At 43.3% G+C, this 20859-nt stretch overlaps 1 long non-coding RNA gene across 1 annotated transcript; it reads right to left on the bottom strand.

Annotated features, from left to right (window-relative positions):
* Positions 1 to 1636: 1636 nt before the first annotated feature.
* Positions 1637 to 19308, bottom strand: LOC141567146 (uncharacterized). Its single transcript, XR_012489554.2, has 2 exons — positions 13267 to 19308; positions 1637 to 3365 (listed from the first exon to the last, which is right to left on the bottom strand). It is a non-coding gene; the product is annotated as an uncharacterized LOC141567146 (long non-coding RNA).
* Positions 19309 to 20859: the final 1551 nt, after the last annotated feature.

The following is a 20859-nucleotide window of genomic DNA, read 5'->3' as shown; positions in this document are numbered from 1 at the left end:
AGAGTTCATTATTATTTTATTGGTTGCTTGTAGGAGAAGATAAACACATTTGGGGAAATAAACGTGTGAGAGGATTTTTAATAGAATAATTTATAAAAAATGTATAACTGTAGCATCTGGTTTAAATACTTCAATCAACTCAGACGTGTATAAAGTAGGAAATAAAAATCACCATCTCCTTCCTGACCCCCCAGTTTCACTCCCAAGAGGCAATCATTGTTGACAGTTTGGTGAGTTTTCTTTAGTAATAATGATAACAGTAAAAAAATGGATCAGGACTCATTTTTCTAGCAGACATTGTGCTAAATGCTTTATATAGACGATTTCGTTTAATCCTCAGATCTTTTCTCTGTGGTGGATACTTTACTCCTCTTGCTTTACAGATGTAAAAACCAAGGCTCAGAGAGGGTAGGTAACTTGCCTGAGTTTGCACAGCTTTCTGCATAATTTTCTCATACGTTTACAAACATGTATTATGTGAGTGCACATGCATATGTTTATGTATATTTTCTATTAATGAGATTAAATATAACATGCTGCTGTGAAATTTGCCTTATTGCCCTGAAAATATTGTAGGTGACTTTATATCAGGAAGGATTTATGATGTGGCCTTGTTCCCCTGAGCAAGACAGTCTCTCTAAACCTCATGTCGTTATTATCAACATGAAAGTTAACCTATGTATGTAAAGTACTTGGCTGGCACATAGTAGGTGCTCAAGAAATCACACCATTAATGTCACTATTAGCATTACTAGTTAATGTTCAAGGGAACCACCAGTAAATGAGGTGTGTTTTTTTGTTGTTTGTTTTAATTTAATGTGATTGACCTAATGCAACTAAAATCTACTGAGTTTAAACAGCCTGCCCGTTCTTTCTGGGTGTTTGGCTTTGAGGGTTTGGCTGTTGCTCAGAAAGAAAAGGAAGAAATGGACAGATGAGAATGAATTTGTAAGGAACTGTCAGATGAGGCTCAGAGAAGCAAACAGAAAAATGCAAAACGGGAAATCCCAGGAAGAAACCTGACAATGGGAGATCAAACCTGAAGGCTTTCCCCTCAGCCGCAAATCCCTCTGGCCCCTTGAGATCAGGTGAGGTCTCCCCGAGCCTGTCACCTTGTGAGCCTTTAGTGAGAGCCTCTGTCGCAGAGCTCAATGAGCAACCTGGAATAAGGTGGACACACTTATTCTTTGTCCACTCTTCAGGGTATTGCTCCTTCATAAAACAGTAAATTGAAGTTGGCCTCAGGAGCAGAGGTTGCAAATTGAAACCACCGATTTGTAAATTCTAGTGGAGGTTCCCACCATTGCAAAGGGTAGGGATTCTGGATGCTTGCATGTAGGAAACAGATTTGATATCCCTGTGAATTCCTTCTTGCCTCTGCTGCAGCAAAGCAACAACCTGGGAATCCTTTGAAACTGTGGTTTTAGTCAACAAACATTTACTGAGCACCTACTATGTGCCAGGCACTGTCCTAGACAGTGAAAACAATATCAGTGAACAAAACAACAACAAAAGAAAACCTTCTTGGAGTGTCCATTCTAGTGGTCAGAATTCTAAATGGGCCAGGAAAACCACAGTTTCTGATCGTCTGTTTTCAGTAACACAACAACCCTTCTATGGCATCCGGGTAACTTAATAAAATTTAAAAATTCCTTGTGTTTATTTAACCAGTATGAATTGCTTCATGATCCCTGGGTTAGTAGCAAAGACAGCACTTGCCTCCCTCTCCTTTCCAGTGTCCTTTAAGATTTGGGATGTAAAAGGCTGATCTCACCCTCCTTTCTGGGCAATGGCATTGACCCACCTCTTCTAACATAGCTACCCCAACACCTCTGACACACAGATTGTGCATCTGCCCTACACATATACACACCCTTTTTGAAGAAAGCTACCTGCATTATAGCGGTTCTCAAATTTCAGTGTGCGTGAGGTGAGGGTCACCTGAGGAAACTGTTCCAGTGGGGAACAGATATTTGCATTTTAAACAAGATATCTTCTCAGCAGGTGTCAGATGACAAAGACTTCTGCTCCATTTGTAAATCCCTTTGTTTTGCAAAGCAGTGACAGCTGTGCTGCCCTCACCACTGCTCCAGTGTTGAACAGAGAAGTTGTAAACTATAACGTTGGCTGTTACATTTCACTCTGTTAGTCTGTTTCCTTTAAGTCATCCACGGCAAACATGCCCAGAGATCACTGTCGACATTGGAGGTTATTGCAAGGATACAAGGAATTAGAGGTCGCATGGAACTCCCCAGCAGCCCACTCTCCCTGCCTCCCGGTGCTTCTTTGCTGGATGTTCAGGAGACAGCCTGAGACGGGAACCCATCTTTATGTTTGGTCATTTAGAATATGTTGTCCTCACAAAAGAGGATATGATTGGCTCAGCTCTTCACCACGCAAAGTGGAATGCCTCTTCTGAACAGTTTCATGCCCCGAGCAGCGTCCCAGGGTGGAGTTGCTCATGTTCAGACAGTTTTGACACCATCTCTGATCCAACCGGATATGGCCTGAGATGTGAGTTGATTTTTTTCCAGTTACACAAACAGCTCTTAGAAAAAGCCCTTCATGGGAGCGAAAAACAAAGTAGACCCTTGAAGATTCATGGAGGCCTCTTGACTTCTCCCCTGACTAGGGGGTATGTGGTATATACACACCATGGAATACCATTTAGCCTTTAAAAAGGAAATTCTTCCATTTGTGACAACATGGATGGACCTTGAGGACATTTTGCTAAGGGAAATAAGCCAGTCACAGAAAGACAATTACTGCCACTTCTATAAGGTATGAAATAAGCCAGTCACAGAAAGACAATTACTGCCACTTCTATAAGGTATGATTCCACTTCTATAAGGTATCTAAAACAGTTCAATTCATAAAATCCAAGAGTGGAGTGGTGGTTACCAGAGCCTGGAGGGAGAGGAAATGGGTAGTTATTACTCGACAGGCATAAAGTTCCGGGTAAGTAAGACGAATCTGCCGGACAACATTGTGCTGCGGTCGACAACCATGATCGTTCACTTAAAATTTGCTAAAAGGATAGACCTCGTGTTAAGTGTTCTTACCAAAACAAAAATAAATTAAAGGAGGCTTTTTGTACTTGAACCTTGCTTTCTTTCATGTTGAATGTTCACGTCCTCTCTTAATTCTTGGCCCAGGGCCTCAAAATTCATGGTGTGTGATTGATCAAAAAATCCTCTTCATGAAATTATTTCATTCCTCTTCTTCCACTCAGATTTTTTGTTCCATTTTGAAAACATGTATGTGTGTGGGTCTGGGTGTGTGTGTGTGTGTGTGTGTGTGTGTGCATGTGTTTTAGTTTTACGAGGCTTCCCATCAACTGAGCACAGGATTTGGTCTCCAAAGACCTATGAAAAAGACAATAAAAAGATATTTTTTTAATACTGAAACCATAACTGTAAAGGAAAACAAAATAAGAGAACCAGGAGCAGAGTAAAAAATTGGGGTAAGTTCTACAAGGTTGAAGGAAAATGGAACTTGATGAGTAGAGAAAAGAGTGGAAGGAAAGCACTGGAATAAAGAGCAGCCCTTCCCAAAGGGACTGGGAGAAACCTGGGAGTGGGAGCCCACAGGGAAGGGCTGTTTGGAGGCTGTGATTGGGGTAAGAGAGATCTTCTGGTTATCTATTGCTGTGCTCATTTTTAACAAATGATTAAAAATGTAAAACAATGACAATATTTACATTGCTTACAACTTAGGCAGAATTCAGTGGGGACCACTTATGTCTATTGCTGTGAGCACTGGAGCAATTCAAAGGCAGGGGCTGGATCTTCAGTCATTTCCATCTCTATGTGGTTTCCCCAGACGGCCTCTCCAGTGTGGTGGCTTCAGGGCAGCTGGGCTTCTTAAAGGGCAGCTTGGGGCTCCAAATGGACACGTCCCGAGAGACAGCCCAGCAGAAACTGTATTGTCTTTATGACCAAACTTTGGAAGTCATATAGCATCACTTCCACTGCAGACAGACCCTCCCCAATTCAAAGGGAGGGAACATGGATTCCGCCTCTTGATGGACCAGTGTCAGCATCACATTATAAGGAGAGTGTGTGAGATGGGACATATTTGTGGCGCCATCTCTGGAAAACACAAACTGCCACAAATTGCATTTAGACCAGCTGGACCAGATAATTAAGGAAAACCGAAAACAGTGAAAAGAAGGATCAAGGTGAACAAACACAACAACTGACCCAAGAAGAAAGGAAGAAAAGTTCAGGGGACACAGATTTAATTTTTTTAAAAATAAAAACGAATTAGGATCATCAAATTCCTTTGAGACTATTTTACATCCATTCACTAATATAAGCTGCTATAAAAAAGGAATAAGCAGAATAAACGAATCTGACCAAAATAGCCAAAATTCAATAATGAATAGACTGACTGAATAATAGAACAGATGGAGGTGAGGACCGAGACAACAAGCTAGAAGATAATCTTGAATAAATCCCTTATGATGTAGACAAAAAGCAAAGAATACAGAGAAAAAAAGAACAACTGTTTTTAAAAGTTAAACTTGGTATTTACCCAAAGGAGTTGAAAACCTAACATCCATGCAAAAACTTGCACAGATATTTATAATGGCTTTATCCATAGTTGCCCAAACTTAGAAGCGACAAAGATGTCCTTTAAGAGGTGATGGATAAGCAAACGGGGGTTCATCTAGACACTGAAATATTATTCAGTGTGAAAAAGAAATGAACTATCAAGCCACGAAAAGACACAGAGGAAATGTAAACGTGTATTACTAAGTGAAAGAAGGCGATCTGAAAAGGCTATATGTTGTATGATTCCAACTCTAGTACATTCTGGAAAAGACAAAACTGTGGAGACAGAAAAAAAGTCAGTGGTTTCCAGGGGTTGGGGGAGAGGGAAGGATGAACAGGCAGAGAATAGAGGATTATTAGGGCAGTGAAAATACTCTGTGTGATATTATAATGATGGATATGTGTCATTCTACACGTGTCCAAACCCATAGAATGTGCACCAAGCGTGAACTCTAAGGTGAACTATGAACTGGGTGATTTTGATGAGTCAATGCAGGTTCATCAATTGTAACCAAAGTACCACTGGTGGGTGATATTGATAGTGAGGGAAGCTATTAAAAAGAAAAGTTAAAACACATGGAAGATAAGTCCATGGGGTTCCAACTTCTGTACTAGGACTATCAGAGACAGATAGCAGAGACAAGAGCGAGGAGGAAATAATCTCCCCAAATAGAAGAAAATGTCCTCAAGATGAAGAAACGTGTGACCCTTTGGAAGTCAAAGGCCCCTGAGTGCTCAAAAGGATGAGTAAAAAGAGGCCCATGAGTAGAAACACACTGTTAAACTCTCAGAATTCTAAGGATAAAATGAAAAGAAAAAATTCTGCAAGAGATATTCATATTCTTTGCTACCAGAAGGAGAAAACAGGTTACCTGAAAAACAAAGAACCACACGGTCACTGGACGCCTTGTCAGCAAACATGGATTCTAGAAGTCAGTGATGTAACTATGAATGAAAAATTTTTGATCCTAGGTTTCTGTACACAGCCACCATGAATCAGGCAACACCCAGATGTATTCACACATGCTAGGATGAATGTACTCCCAATTTAAAAATAAAATTCTAAAGGAAATACTCAACTACAATGAGCTACCACTATGCATACACCAAAATGACTGAAATTAAAAAGACTAAAACTGTCAAGTGTTGGTGAAGATGTGGAGCCCCTGAAACGCTCTCATGCTGCTGGTGTGAGCAGAAAAGGCTACAACCACTGTGGAAAAACTCTACGGCACCTTTTAATAAAGTTCAACATGTACTTACTCTACCACCTAGCAAGTGGCACTCCTAGGTATGTACACAAGAGAAATGAAGGCAGATGTCCACAACGAGACTCACAAATGCTCACAGCAGCTTGAGTCATAACAGTCAAAATCTAGGAAGAATCCAAACCCTCATTAAGAGAGGAATGGAATGCCAAATTTGGTCTGGTCATGAAATGGAACTCATCTGTAGAAAAGAACAAACTACTGATACCCACGAAAAAACATGAACAAATCTTGAAAACACGTTGAGCTAAAGAAGCGAGACAAAAAAACCCCACAAAAAACAACAACATAGTTCTTGATCCATTTAAATGAAGTTCTAGAAGAGGCCAAAATAATAATGGTGCTAGAAGTCAGAATAGTGGTTAGCTGGGAGGGAGGGAGGGCAATGACCTGCAGAGGAGCAAGAGGGAGCTTTCCAGAGTGACAGAAACATAGTACATCTTTTTTTTTTTTTTTTTTCAGACCCTCCCTTTTTTAAAAAAACATAGTTCAGTATATCTTGATCTCAGTGGTGCACGCATAAAAAGTCATCAAGCTGTATATTTGCGATCTGTGCATTTCCCCATATGTCAATTATACTTCCATAAAGTACTGTTAAAAGAAGAAACCAAGAGCTAAAGTTCACCAGCTTCAGTGACTGGGTGTAAAAAAGGGAGAGATGGAAGAGCTGAGTTGGACACTCCAAGATGATTCTCAGGATTCTTCAGGGTTATGAGCTGAGACTGAGAAATGAAGCTCAGTGAGCAAGAGCCTCAGCGCTGGAGTCCTCAGCCAAGAGCACCGGATGGAAGGGGAGGCTTTGTTGCAAGAAATGCCTTACCACCAGACGGACCCAAGTGTGAATGGTCTAAGATTTTTCAATCAGCAAGTGTAAGTTTTAGATTATCCCTCTAATGAAGTCGTTCTGACACGCTTACATGCCAACGTATGATCTCTGGTGGAAATCAAAGGGTGAAGTCCAGCCAGAAAAACAGGAATGGCATCACTGCAGCTTACCTACGGCACAGTGACCTGCTGGACGGATTAAAGCACTCACATGCTTATAAGACATCTTTTTGGCTACCGTGCAAAGAAATAAACCAAAGTACAGAACAGTAAAATAATTGAAAAGGGAGACAGTCTAGTGACATGAAAAAGAAATTCAAGAAAGAAGATAGGGTCAGATAAAAAAAGAAGCAGTGGTGTCTAAGTATGACCCAGAAAAAGAGAAGAAAGCCAGAATGCAATGAAGGAAGAGACACTTGAAAAATGCTCCAGACGTCTTCTTCTCCAGGGGTTGAAGTTTAAGGGCACAAGGTTACACTTCCTTCTCGTTGGGTCCAGTCAGACTAACTGGCTCTGTGGTAAACAGTCATTACATAATTGTAGTATTATAATAGTTTTCTTAAGTTTAAGCTTTTAGACTCAGTCTTTAGATGAATACGAAAGGAATTATAATCTTGCCAGTAACAAATCAATAAAAATAATGAAAGTAGGGTGGACATGAGAACTGGACAGAAATGCAATGTACTAATTTCCACTCCCTTACACAGAGGAGTGTCAATAGATAGCACTCGAAATTTCAAAAATAGACTGAGGTTAAAGGACATTATTTTAGGTCGTAAAGATCACCATTATAAGAGTTAAAAATAATCCTAAAGGGCAAGGAAGGCATGTAGGTAATAGAGAAACTGCACTGAGTTCGTCAACAACAGATACCATCTAAGTCTGAGAAAACGACATATGACTCTGCTATTTGAAATAAATGTTAACTACTTGTAGAACTTAAAAATCATTTTTAAAAATCTCTAGGAGTGGCTCAGGCGGTTAGAGCTCCATGCTCCTAACTCCGAAGGCTGCCAGTTCGATTCCCACGTGGGCCAGTGGGCTCTCAACCACAAGGTTGCCGGTTCGACTCCCGCAAGGGATGGTGGGCTGCGCCCCCTGCAACTAGCAACGGCAACTGGACCTGGAGCTGAGCTGCGCCCTCCACAACTAAGACTGAAAGGACAACAACTTGAAGCTGAACAGAACCCCCCACAACTAAGATTGAAAGGGCAACAACTTGACTTGGAAAAAAGGCCTGGAAGCACACACTGTTCCCCAATAAAGTACTGCTCCCCTTCCCCAATAAAATCTTTAAAAAAAAAAATCTCTAGGAGTGCATGATGGATTCAGAGTGGAAGTTGGAAATATTAACTTTTCAGTCTCTTCTGGAGTGCTAAAATTGGGAATGTGATGGGGAAGGATATTACCTTTATATTTTGTTTGCAGTGCCTGATAGGAGAGGCAAAATCCCCCCCTCACCCCTCCGCCCCACCCTCTGCCCCCCAGGCTTCCCCTTGATATCTCCTGAGTCGGCCCTTTTCCTTTGCTTTAGCTTTTCTAAACTTCATCAGGATTCATACCACCAATGTTCCCATGTGACTGTCCCTGTGACCACACAACAAAACTCCCCATTGAGGGGTAGGGAGCCTTTGAAGCAAGTCTGAAGGCTGGCTGCCTGCCATATAAAGCTGCTCCCAACATTCCGTGTCGGGGATACCAGAGAGGACCAGAATGAGGACCACGTGCATCAGTGTCGTTCTAAGGAAATAGTTTAGGAATTCACAGCTAATAGAAAGTTAATAATAACCAAAGCATTAACGTTAGCAAGAGACTTCCATCTCTGCCACTTTCTACGCCCCTTCCCCCATCAGCTTCCTGTTTCCCTGAAGGAACTTCCTCTAAAGCAAGGTTCTTAATCCTGTGGGTAAGGGGGTGCATTTGGAAATACAGGGGCATGATTTGGGCTGTTGAATAACTGACCCACAAGTCGAGGACCCTAAAGATCTTACAGTGTGTAGGACAGTTTGATCAAGAACGGTTCTGCCCAACATACCACTGGCAGCCATTAAGAAACACCCCACGGGGGTGCTGCTTAGGCCTCTCTGTCCCCCTCCTTCCCAGTTCTAGGGAGCGAGTGACTTCTCTGATTGGTGCCTTTGGGGGAAGGAGTGAGCAGGATCTGTCCTCTTCTCCACCTGCCACCCTGAAGGGGGCAGAATTTGGACCTGCTCTTCCCTGGACAGTGAAGACCTGGAACTGATCCACACCAAAGCCTGGGTGGGAGGACCTGGCAGTCCCAGTGGCGTGTTCCCAAGTCACCATCTGCAGTCACCTTCCCCGGGACTAGAGATCACATTTCCACCTCCCTTTGTCTGTCTCCTGTGTCTTATTTACTAGTTGTTTTGAACTGGGAAAGGGTATCAGGAATGCTATTTAATGGCTCCAAGACTTAAAGAAAGAGTTTGAGAGACTTCAGAGAAAATACTGTGGGATGTAAATGTCAATAGTCTTTAGATTTTCCAGTGATTTTAAATTTTAAAAATTCCGTCACTTGGAATGACTTACGTTATTTATATGGATTTCAGGATATTGAAATGCTATTTTTATCTTTAAAATTATACCTAGCCTAACTCTAAAACAGACTGGAGGCTGGCTTTTTTTTTTTTAAATGCATACTATTCCACAAGATTTCTTCCTTGCTTAAAAATCTACTAGAGTAGGGAAAGTAAAGGCCCAACAATAAGATAAGCTAATAAAGTGTCAGTACACAGAAATACACACTATTCTTGTACCATGATTGAAGGTAGGCAGCAAAGTTAGCAGTAAACTCCCAGGTAGCCAAGCAACACAGAAAACACAATTATTTTCAAAACTGATTTTGCCCATTGAATATAAGGTTAAAATAGATTTTACCTGACTACACACACACACACACACACACACACACACACACACACACACACACACGCGGCGGGGGGGGGGGGGTTGGCTGATGTAATGGCACTACCTCCAACAGCATCTCTAAAGAAAATGTAACAGTGAATTATGTTCAGCTGTTTCATATAGTTTCCTTCAATGCAAGCCACAAGCATCATGTCAGAGCATGATTTGATGAAAGCTCCTTCAGGGACCAAGACAATCCAGGAAAACTGCCCTCTGACTGTCTGGCTTGATGCCCAAATGTACAAGTGATAGACTGTTTTCACCAGTTTTAAATAGTTTTGAATTGTAGCAGTGATTTTCTCATGGACAGGACCAATATTCAAATTCTGTACAGCCCATGCCCCATCATCCAGGCAAGGACACACACAAGTCATGCCAAATCTTGGGCTTTTCCCCTTTTAATTAAAAAGCACTAGGAAATCTAAATGCATTTTGGCTTTGGGTTATGCTGCTTGGATTTTTGTAAACAATAACGATTTGCTTCCTCTAGCATCTTTTTCTTGGTAGTCTGTGTTCTCTGATCTTCAGTGTGAATGCACCCCACGGGCAATGATGTGGAAGAATCTCCACTGAGGCGAGACAACAGTCATTATAACTTCTGTTTATATTGAGTCAGGAAAGAAAAGGAAGGAAGGAAGGAAGGAAGGAAAAAGTTTTCCCTCGCTCAGGATTCAAATGACCATATGGCAGGGTCGTGTGGGAGGCACTCAGTTCCACCATGATTAGGGGTTGAAAAGGCACTTTTGGGGGGTCATCTGTTGTGCTGGACACTTCTGTGCACCACTTCAAAATCCTCTAGGTCCCTACGGAGTATGGAGTGAGCTCCATTGCTGCTGGGGGGCCGCTGTCATTCTTGCTGGCACGGTCGTGGCCTGCGCTGTATGTCTCCCTCTTTCTGCTCTGAGACTTGGACTACATACGATTAAAGAATTCGGTAAAAGGACCATGCCAAAGCCTTAAGAAGAAGGTTAACAGAGGAGTTTAAAAAAATCGATTGTTGTCATCAAAACAATGACAGATGACAAAATCATCAAAAGCTAAAGCTTCTTGTTTTCCCCAATAATTCAACGTTTACCAAGTTTCATTCATTCGAGTATCAGCTCCATAATTTTTGTCAATTTCCATTTCTATATTAAGACGTTCATTCTCACTTTTTTTAGCTTTAATAAGTTTATTTGAAAAAGAAACTATACACTGCTTCCCTAAGTAGAAAACAAGTATCACTTGCCATGAATTGAAAGTAACTATAAACATTTATTTTTGAAAGTTACAACTAAATTAAAAGACTATTCATCATACATCTTTAGCATTACCTTTGGTAAATGAAAGGTAAAAGCATAAACCTTTTAGAGGTAAATATAGAAGAATAGTGTCAGGACTTGAGAGTAAGGAAAAGTTTCTTAGGTCACAGAAAGCAAAATCAGAAAAAAAATTTTGATAAGTTGGACTTCTTTAAAATTAAAACTTCTGCTCATCAAAGACACAATTAAGAAAAAGGTATAAGCAGGCTATCGACTGGGAGTTACATTTGCAAAACATCTACCAGACAAAGGACTTCTATGGAGGGTTTGCAAAGAATTCCTACAGTTCAGTAATAGACTAGTAATCCAATTTTAAAAGGGCAAAAGCAACACTTAAAAGAGTACATAAGAATAGACAATAAGTACCTGGAAACAGTGAATGGCTTATTCATTCATTCTACAAACATTCACTGACTATGAAATATGTGCTAGGTGAATACCAACTGTGCTGCTGAGGGCCTCACAGGTAGTGGGGGAAGCAATTGAACAGACTCCAAAAACAGTGTGCCGGGTGCTGTTATGGAGATGAACTACTGCACAGCTTTTCATGTATGCGTACATACACACCTCCACAGGCATATACAATATAGATTATATATTAACAATATGTTATACATGCACAGGTTTATCTAGGTTTATCTTTAGGAAAATTTTTGTGTGCCACCAGGAGTAAGGGCCCTTCACGCATTCCTTAAACATTTAGTCAACATTTCTTAGCAAGTAAACACAAATGACTGTGCTAAGTCACGTAAGGTAATAAAATACTAATATAGTTGTATGATCTCATTTATATGATGTTCGAGAACAAGCAAAAATAATTTATGGTGGTAGAAATAAGAAGAGTGGTTATCTTTGTCACCATTTGGACTAGGATGGAGCTCAGGAGAAAATTCTTTGGTGCTGGAATGTTCTAAATATCTTGATTTGTGTGATTACACACACATACACCCGGCAATTTGTGTTTGTGGTAGTGAGTTACACCTCAGTGAAAAATGTAAAAGATGAATCAGACAGTCGTGCCCATAAGAATGTTATAATCAGGTTGGAAAAGTAGGGTGTCCTGAAACTACAACAGAAGGCGAGATGTGTTAAAAGCGATGGGTTTAGGGGACAGGATGGCTCAGAGGTTAGGGCCGCTGACATCCACAGCAGGCGGTCTTGGAGCTGAAACCAGCTCCTCACTGTCCAGCGTCCTGGACTTGGCCCCAGTGCAGTGAGTTCGATTCTGTGAGTTCATTTCCGTGAACCCATTAGTTTTGCTGCTCTGTAAAATGTGAGTCACGGTGTCTGCCTGCCGGGACCCTAGTGAGCACTAGATGAACTCCCTCACGTAAGAAGCTTGCTTCGCTGGGGGCCTGGCACGTAGCTGAGTTCAGCAAGTCTCAGCTCACATAACAGTTATTCCTAAACACTCATACAAGATGGGGAGTATAAATTCTCACAGACACAGGAGCCCACAAGCCTCAAGGGGACCTTTCTTTATCGGTTCACAGTTTCATGTAATCTCTGTTGCACTCTTGTCCTGTTGCATGGCAGAAAATAAAACCTCAAGTCCAGGTTTTCTCAGTCATTTCAGGTTTAAGCTCAGTCTCTGCACTGCTTCTGCATCCCAGGTGAGGAGGTGGCCAGGGCACTAGGGATGTGGCTGGTCAGGCTGACAGCCAATGACTTCTAACTCATCCCATCAGAACCCCTCCACTCTGGCACTCAGCCCCCACCCCCAGCGCGTAGACTCCAGCCATCTATCAGATGCTTCATTATCACACTGGAAGATGGAGGCTGGTTTAGCATGGCAGGAGCTAAGGTGCTCATCATTTAAAGCAGACAATAGGCATTTAAAAACAACTTTAGGGAAATACCGCTAGGTCCTGCAAGCATCTAACCGAGGGCTCACTGGTGTGAGACACTTCACTGATTTGAGTCGCAATAGACACAAGGAATTTCATCTTTGGCTCCTTTTAACTTAAAGTGAAGTTAAAACTAGAGTTAGAGTTTTAACTTAAACACGTTTCTTCTATAAAAATTCTCATGCATGAATCCAGACATTGGACTCACCAGTTTTCACAACTGCTTCTCACTGGGAGAGTATATCCTAACAATCTCCCAACCTGAATACCATGGAAACCTGGTTCCAGGAGATATATTAACAGGTGTCTGCAATAAAAAGGGGTTTTACATGTTTCTATATTTATAGTTATATTGTATGTACTATATATATTTATGACAACTTTTGGCAACAATACAGATGCTCTCCTCACAGATATTCCCCTCATCTGCCCAACACACGCACGCACGTTAGAATATTAAGAATGATACGAAGTCAGGCAAGAGAGCCATTGGCATAAACGGGCTAAACAAACTGGCCTGGAATCTTTGGGCAGAAATTCCTACCGAGAAACCTACTGCTCTGTACACGCAGTTGGATGGCTCCTGCCCTCCACGGGGTTTGCTGGGTCCTTCTTCAGTGAGAACAGGGTCCTTACTTTGCAGACGAGGAAGGTGGATGCTCCAGTCACCCAGCTGGCTGGAGCGTAAATAACTCAGGTCTCCTAGTAAGTCCTTGTGAAGAAATTGGCTGGACTCTCAAAGGTTGACACGTGCTCTGGTGCTGGCCAGCACACACCCGGTTCTTACGGTCAGCTCAGGCTGCGTAGTAACTCAGTGGACCGGGCAGGGGCAAGCGTTCCGTCTCCACAGAGGCCCAGCAGCCAACCCCATGGCCTCTTAAAAAGGAGGGTTTACCTGCAGAGGATGATGCCGCTTCGCCACAAATCCTAAGGTTCCACGCTGTGATTCACTGAGAGGCGTCCCACCAGCGGCTTCCCACAGCAGCTCTTTGCTGCAGACACTTCAAACACTATTTGGTCTGCAGTCTGATCCTGCTCTCTTCTGTTCCAGGCCCCACATAAAACTGACGGCTTTGTGGGTTACGCGGTAAGTGGGTTAGGAATGAAGGTTTGGACTCTGGCAAGGAGCCACCACCGTGTGCTTGCTAAGGGGAAGGGGAATACGGACTGCAGCGTGGAAGAAGGCAATTCTATTCTAAACGTCAGCTATGACCGTGCAGCCGTGCAGCTGCAGAAACCAGGACTGTAATAGCGTGTCTTCCTTAGTCTAACACGAATATACTCGTACTTACTCATGTACAAATCAATAGTTGTCTTCCCTCTTCCCTACCATCGTTAACACATAACATAAGATGTAATAATAGTAATTCTATTATTTTATAGTTCAGCATTTAAGTATTTTTTCAGTATTTAAGTCACAGGATATATTTTAGTATTTAAGTTACAGAATATGTCAGTATTTACATTACAGGATATCACAGGGACAGTATGACTCAATTAGACAAAAAATGAACATCACCCCCAAATGGGTAAAGGGACTTTGAGTCCTTCACTGGGGAGAAGTTTAGCATGTTTTTGGATGTGTAAGAGATGATTTTATTATCTCTTGGTTAGCATTTCTCATTGGTTAAGGTGCCAACTATCACAGGAATACTGAGTGTCAGACGGGAAAGAGAGTCGAAGCAGTCTAATTCAGCCAGCACTCACATGAGTTGAGACAGAACATTGCATTTGTACATGTGACATAATTCAACATCCTTGAAAAGCAAGTGTACCAGCAACGTCGAGGGCATTTGACATCTGTGTGCTGGAGGATAAATAACCAAATGCCACTTGGGGGAACTCAAGCTCCCTTAGCCTTCTTAGAATTCATAAGCAGTGGAAACTTTTCGCTGATACTAAGGGAAGGGTTTTGTGTGTGTGTTGGTTCCGCGCAGAAATGGCTTTTGGTGCCAGGTGACTCATTTTTAAACAACTTCCACATTCGGCAGATGGTGATAATGCCAGTGCTTAGCGATAGAGCTAAGTAAATCAGGACGGCATGTTTCCACACTTCTCAGATGCTTATTTCTAAACATTATATAAAAACCACGTCTTAGAGTGCCTCTGTCTCCAATGAGCCACAGAGCCCAAGCGAGGCTGCTGCCTCTGCAGTCCGTCTGGCCCTCCTGTTGGAATGCTGCAGTTCAGCCCATGACTGAACCATGGAAAGATCCAGACACTCACTTCTCAGATGCTGAAAACATCGGGACACAGAGTGCACTGACCACAGACATGGTCTGTCTCGGTCATTTCTCACAAGAATATTACCATACTAAAAGGACTGTCAAGGCTTCACAAATCCCCATGCATTCCAGACAAACTGAATTGTGAAATCATAGCACCTATGAGAAAGAAGGAATTTGGGGATAGAAGGAACTTCTGTGAGATAAAAGATCATTAAGGCGGGCCAGAAGTAGCTAACTTTTTACCCAACACTTTATGCCCTGTCCCATGGTGCAGAGTTGAAGCTGAGAAGTGGCTGCTAGGGAAGTACTACATTTCCCAGCACCCCTTCATTTGTGCCACGCTACACGATGAGTACTGGCCAGTAGAAAATGAGCAGAAGTTGTGTGCGTCACTTCTGGGCCAAGGCAGTTAAGGAGAGGGTGTGCCATTTCTTCTCTCTCTCCTTGCTCCTGGATGCAGAGGTCTCCAAGGGGATGGCAGAGCCATGAGATGAGACAAGCCTGGGTCCCTGAATCACCACATGGAGGAAAGCCACCAGGAACACATTCATTAGATTGTTATATGAGTAACAAATACATTTTTACTGTATTAAGCCACTGAAATTGGGGGTTAAATCATTATAGTAGCTAACACTTCCCTAGTTAATACAGAGGCCAATTTCCATCTCCTCAGCTCCATCTAATATTTTAATTCTCTTTACAATCTCTCTTAGAAAGTTTAGTAGGAATAACCAGAAGCAGTCTAAGGGTAAAGATCACGGACATTGGTGTCAGGTAGACTAGGATTTGAAGTTCATTTCCAAAACTAAACTAGCTGTGTGCTTTTGGGCAAGCTGATGAACTTCTCTGGGCCTTTGCTCATGTGTAAAGTGGGCATAATAATAGTATTCATGTCATACTGCTTGCTGTTCAGAGAAGTAAAGGAGCCCATCCATGGAAAGCACTAATAATATTCAAGACATGGAGGCTTCTGGTCTTATCAGCAGCATCCTACAAGAGGTCATTCAACCTGTGTTGGTGGTAATATTAGAGATCGATGTGCAGGTTTTGGTTGTAATTAGTCACTTTCCAGAGGGTCAGAGGAACAGGGATACAGGCGGCTTCCCTAACTAGATACCAGAACCTTAGAAAACTGGGTGGGGTGGTGGATTGGAAACAGGTCCTAGTAAATCGGGTACCAGGAGCCCAGAGAGAAAAAGCATCAGAGTCTCTGGGTACCAGCACACCTTAGCAACGCCCAGGGCCCTTTGGTGGGGAGGAGATGGGAGCTGTTTACAAGACGTCAGGTGAGGTCGTGTGGGATTGAGTGAGGCAAGGGCTGTCAGCACAGGCGTCCTCTCTGACTGGGTTGCAGGAAACGGGGTCCTCTCCTATGGTCCCTAAAGAAACCCCAGAGATGCTTTCGGGTGACGTTGAGGAGAGGAAGTGCAGCACCAGGAGTTACGGGAGGAACGCTGCTGAAAGGACGAGTGAGCTGGAGGAGGACAAGGGCAGGGCAAGTAGCCAGAGGTCCACTCTCCCCAAGGGAATCAGTGGTCCCCTGGCTGCCATTCTTATACTTGCGCCTCCAGTTATGCTTTGGGCCATGGGGCCCTCTCCCTGTGTCTTCAGCAGAAGTCCAGGGCTCCAGGTCGACCGTCTGATGACCCCTGCCACCCACCGTCTGTGAAAGCAGTCCTCGTTTGGCGTCAGGAGTCTGAAAGAAGACTTTCCCTTTCCTTCCTTTGGCCAGAGGCTGATGGTGGCAAAAGCAAAAGCAGACGTTTAGCCCAGAACTGCTTCAAAGAAAGATGAAAACAGCCTAATTCCTGCCACCACTGTGGGCAGCGATGGGAGGAGTGGAAACTCATGCAGTGTTCCTGTAAAAAAAGCAGCTGCTTCGGGCCCCCTCTCTGAAGAGAAAGGAGGAAAGGAGAAAACACAAGCAGAAACTCCTGTTCAGCACGTCGGGGGTCCGCACCTGCTGACACTACGGGCCCAGGCTACTTTCTCTGTCTGTTTTTCCTTTTTTTGAGCATTTGTTTTGCTGCCATGATTTTTAAGTGTTTGAATTTGAACAGATTAGCAGAGGGTAGGGGACGGGTTTCCACAAAGTGAGGGAGAACCAAGACAATTTCAAATACAATGTATTTTCCAGATTCATGTCTTTACACCAAAATAAAATGAAACAAAGGAAGGAAGAAAGAAAGAGGAAATGAAGGAAGGAGGAAGAAAGGGGGTGGGGGGAAGGAAAAGAATGAGAAGGAGCCCTTCAGTAATAATGGTGTGCTTACCTTGTACTCTGGTTTTCAGCACTCCCGAAACTGCTGAGCTTGAAGAAAATGAGGCCGAGTTAGGGCATAAGTGACCGTCTCTCCACCTGAGGCGGCCCATTTCAGCTCTGGACAGTTATTGAACATATACTTCATAGTGAGACAAAAATCTCTCTGCCTCTATTTCCCATTCCTGGCCCTCTCCTTGTCAGGCGAGGGCAGGGGGAAAGGGTGGGCTTTGTTGGGGGTAACACCCGGTAACCCATCACAGTGGGGGACACAAAAATGCTATGTCATGGGTTTTTCTCTCTCGGAAGGATAGCTGTATCACACTACAGAGGGGTGACATAACACTAGCCCACATTTTTTGAGTCCCTACGTCACACAAGGGCTGGAGCTTTACAACACCTCACTCCTTTCTCCTCACAACCATCTGCTGAAGCGGCAGCGTCATGCTGTTTTTACGGACAAGAAGACAGAGGCTCAGAGATCTTAAGTACTAGCGCAAGGTCACACAGTGGGCAACTGGAGAAGCTAGAGATTAAACCCAGGTCTCCTGACTCTAAGCCAACACAGTGAACCATTTCAGGAGAATGCCTCTTGTTTATCTTAACAGCATCGTAACCCCATGGTTTAAAATATTAACCTCCTGCATCGACAGAGCGATGATTAGTTTAATTACATGGTATTTTGTGGTGTTCTCCCTAAGTCACCGGTAGCCCTCTCCGAGAAGAAGGGAACCCCGTGGGAAAACAACAGAAGCCCTGATGTTGTCCGCACTCAGGAGAGAGAGGCATGAGCAAACATCTGTCTTGCTCCCAGCAGTGTCAAGGCTCATGCCACGGTCCTCTCCCTGAAACTTAGGCCAAAATCAGAATTTCCTTCATTCCCTGTTTCATTCACCTGGAACAGGCCCAAGAGAAGGTTAGCCAATCCAAGAGTCTGAGAAAACTACAACCAATTCCTGTGGAAAATATGCTAAGCCGGAACAGATTTCTTCAATGTGCCTGGTGGGTGGCTTCACAGGACGGGGGCCAAGAGCATATCTGCTTGGCTTTGCCTTTGATTATTCATTGACTGGAATGACTTTCTCACCATAAGCTGATGCAGACTCCTGTCTCAGAAATGGTGGGGAGAATATCAAACACCACACTGATTGATTCATTTCCAACAGAAGGTTTTTAAGAGCGGCAGAGCTGTGGTGCTAATGAATATCCCAGGTTTTTCCTTTTGAATTCACGGCAGGAGATTAAAGAAAAATGTAGAGATGAATTTAGTGATGGGTGGAGGCTTGTGGGTGCAAGGTTCTACTGATTCTATGGGAGTGTATATCCAAACACACATCATAAGTGCCTGTCATGAGCCATGCGCCATCCTGGATGTTTTCCCAAACTATCTCATTTAGCTTGCACAAAATGCATAGGTAAGTGTTGTCACACACACTGTACAGATGAGGAAACTGAGTCTTTGAACTACCTTGTCCAGTATGGCAATCACTAGCGATACGTGGTTATTTAAACTTAAATTTGAAGTCATTGAAATGTAAAACGTCCGTTGCTCAGTGACACCAGCCACATTTCAAGGGCTCGACAGCCACATGTGGCTAGTGGCTCTCACACTGAACAGGGCCGATATAGGACATTTCTGTCACCACAGAAAGGTTCATTGGACATGCTGCTCTAGAGTCCAGAAGGAGAGACTTGCCATTTGCTTAAGCCAAGGCCAGATTGAAGTCCGCGCTCTCTGCTCCAAACCCAGGGTCCCCCACGATTCCACCACATCCGTGGCACTTACAATCGCCTCAGTGAGAGACTGTTAGTTAGCGGGGTGGCTAGCTCGACCCTGATTTATTTGGTATTCCCATGGCAGCTCATGCTCTCCAACTAAAAACTTCTTTCTGCCCAGAAGGGTGTGTTGGAAAATGCTATGAAATGACCAGCAGGTGGTGTGTGTGTCTCAGGTCTCACAGAAGCGTCCCCTCTCAAGTATTTGCAAAAGCTAGAGCTTGTTTTGTTGCAAGATGGAGCCTAGAGATGAAATTGGAATTGGGCCGTCTGTCATTTTCTCTCTCTCTCGTCCCTTCTCCCTCGCAAAGGTCTTTTTATTATCACTCACAGACTTTGCAACAACGATGTTGAAAAACTGGAAAACACAGCCGCCTTTCAATGTCAACTCCTTAGGCTTTAATATACGTGGATTACTCTGAAATTTATATCTCCAGACAGACGCGTCCCTGAAACTCTAAATGTATTTATCCAGCTGCCTACTTGGTATCTCACTTGGGTGTCAAAGAGGCATTTCAAAATGGATTTGACCATAAAACAAATCCTCGTTTTCCTGACCCCTTTGCTTTCCTGACTTGTTCTTCACCTACCTTCCCTGTTTCTGTAAGTAGTACCACCATCTGCACAGTTACCCAGGTCTAAATGCTAGGCATTGGTCCTTTACTGGTCCCTTTCTCTCACACACACACACACACACTCACACCTGCGTCACTTCACCAGCAAATCCTGTTGGATCTATCTCAGAAAGAGATCTTGAATGCACTTACTTCCTCCCCTCTCCACAGCACCGCTCTCTTCCAAGCCGTCCTCCTTTCTTGCCTGGACAACGACAATGGCTCCTCACTGGTCTCCATGCTTTGATCCTTGTCTTTCTCTCACTCATTGTCTAGATGGTCATTTAAAACCAAATCAGAACAAGTCACTCCCTTTACAATAAAATCCAAACTCCTTCCCATGGAGCCCTTGTAGGCCTCCAAGATCCTACAAGGTCTGGTCCCTGCCTGCTGCTCTGATCTCACCCCCCAGGACTCTCCTAGGTGGTCACTATCTTTTGTGTCTCCTGTAGTTCCTCAAGCACACCAAACCCTCTCCTACCACAGGGCCTTTGCACAGTCTGTGGTCTCGATTCAGGGGTCACCTCCTCAGAGAGGCCTTCCCCGATGATGCTACTGAAAGTGACCTTCTTCTTCTAGTCTCTAAACCAGGGGTGTCCAAACTTTTTTCAACGTTTTTTACCAAGAGCCATATGTGGTAAAATACATAAACAGCTGGGCCACTCACTCGAGGTGAAGTACGGATTGCCTCTCCTGGTTTATTTAAGTAAACTAAATATATTTTTGGAATTTGCTGCGGGCCAATTAACAATGGATTGAGGACCGCAGTTGGCCCGTGGGCTGCAGTTTTGACACCCCTGCTCTAAACCATCGCACTATTTCTATCCTTCGAAACATTTACCCCAATTGTAAATGATGTTGACGTTGTTTCCTTATTTGCTCACCTGTGTAGGGTTGGTCTCCTGCCCTGGAATATAAGCTCTTGTTCCCCACTGAAATTTGAAGTCAAATCTACCAACTCCAAAGTTCCAGTGCCTTTCGAAAGAGGAGGAGAAATGCATTCATGAGAACTCATACATCAGAAAGCACACTTTCCATTAAAATTGTCCTCTTGTTTTCCCATCTTCAAAAATACCTTTGGCACTCTTGCTTTAAAATTCCCTTCTGAGCCAAACTACTCAAAACACTTGATCACACAGTGGTTCTAAGTGGGCTGCGCACACCTTCGGTGGACACATTTGAAGTCTGGAAAGATGCTCACGAAATTGTTAATGGTGTTTCCTGTAAGGAGAGAACTTTCAAAACCCGCCATTGCTCCA

Source organism: Rhinolophus sinicus, chromosome 5, assembly GCF_057876585.1.
Source record: "Rhinolophus sinicus isolate RSI-liver-muscle chromosome 5, RSI-T2T, whole genome shotgun sequence".
Lineage (NCBI taxonomy): Eukaryota > Metazoa > Chordata > Mammalia > Chiroptera > Rhinolophidae > Rhinolophus > Rhinolophus sinicus.
The sequence above is the reverse complement of the archived record's forward strand: the minus strand, read 5'-3'. Positions and strand labels throughout refer to the sequence as shown.